We start from the raw sequence: 1,718 nt of genomic DNA on the forward strand, positions 1-1,718 counted from the left end.
CGGGGAAATAATTTCTACTCCTATCAATTTTGATTTTAATTAAAATGTTAAAACTATTAAAAAATTATCAATTCATTAAAAAAAATTACTTATTTTGAAGTGAATTGATTAAATTTATGCATTGCATGGGTAACGGTCAGTTACGGTGTGGTCAATTGACAACATAAATTTCAATAACTAAGCTTTTTTTAATATTTGAGAAACAAAATTAATACGATTTTTAATTTGTCGTAGATTTAATTCATTTTTGCAGCTAAAATTAATTTTTGTTTGAAATCTTAAGATAGAATTTTATGAAAGTTTAATGATTTGCAATGAATCAAAACCTTTTTTGTATATTAGACTTTTTTTCTATAATTCCTAGTAATATCAAATTTTACATTAATTAAATGTAAAACTGCTAAAATATATATTTCATTAAATTAGTTATTTTGAAGTCAATTGATTAAATTTGTGTTCATTGCACAGGTACTGGTCGCATACATTCATTTCATGGATACTGGTTACATACATTGTGGTCATTTGAGCAGCAAAAATAATAAAATCAAGTTTAGAAATTGAGTTCTGAATGATATTTTAGGAGCAAAATTAATTAAACTTTTAATTTGCCACTGTTCTAATTAATTCTTACAATTGAAATTAATTTTTATTTCAAATTTAAATATCACATTTTTTGAAAATTCAATAATTTGTCAGAGTTTTGTATATTAAACTATAAAATAAATTCTAGCAATATCAAAAACTCATTTTATTTAAATGTTAAAATATTAAAAAAAAAATCAAATCATTAAAAAAATTAGATAATTTGAACTTGATTGATTAATTTATAAGCGTTGCATGGGTACTGGTCATTTATGGTGTGGTCAATTGGCAACATAAATAATAAAATAAACTTTAATAATTAAGCTTTAATCAATTTTTTATTAGCAAAATTAATTAAATTTTTAATTAATGACGGCTTTAATTCATTCTTACAGTTAGAATTAATTTTTATTTCTATTTTAAGTATCAAAATATAGGAAATTTGTACAATTTTGCGAAATGAATACATGTATTGTCAGATATTATTTTAATTAAATGTTCAAATATTTATAAATATCAATTCTTAAAAAAAAAAAAAAATGGATATTTTGAACTAAATTGATTAATTTGTGTGCATTGCATAGGTACTGGTCACATACATCGTGGTCATTTGATCAGCATAAATAATTATATAAACTTTAAGAATTGAGTTTTGATTAAAATTTCACTCGCGAAAATAATAAAATTTTTAATTAGTCATAGATCTAATTCATTTTTACAATTAATGCTAATTTTTAATTTAAATTTAAAATTGATTTTTATGAAAATCCTATAATTTGTAAGAATTTTTGCATAATAAACTGGAAAATAAACCCTACTATTATCAAATTTAATCTTAATTAAATGTTAAAAAATTAAGAAATATCAAAACATTAAAAAAATAGATATTTTGAACTTAATTAATTTATAAGCGTTGAATAGTACTGGTCACATACATCGCGGTCATTTGACATTTTAAATAATAAAAAAATGCTTAGGCTTAGGCTTAGGGTGTACTTAGGCTTAGGCTTAAGCATTATTTCAAATCTAAAAATCAATTTTGGTGAAAATTTTATAATTTGCAAGAGTTATTGTATATTAAACGTGGAAATAACTTCTAGTTTTATCAATTTTGATTTTAATTAAATGTTAAAATA

Source organism: Brugia malayi, assembly GCF_000002995.4.
Source record: "Brugia malayi strain FR3 genome assembly, contig: Bm_085, whole genome shotgun sequence".
Taxonomy (NCBI): Eukaryota; Metazoa; Nematoda; class Chromadorea; order Rhabditida; family Onchocercidae; genus Brugia; species Brugia malayi.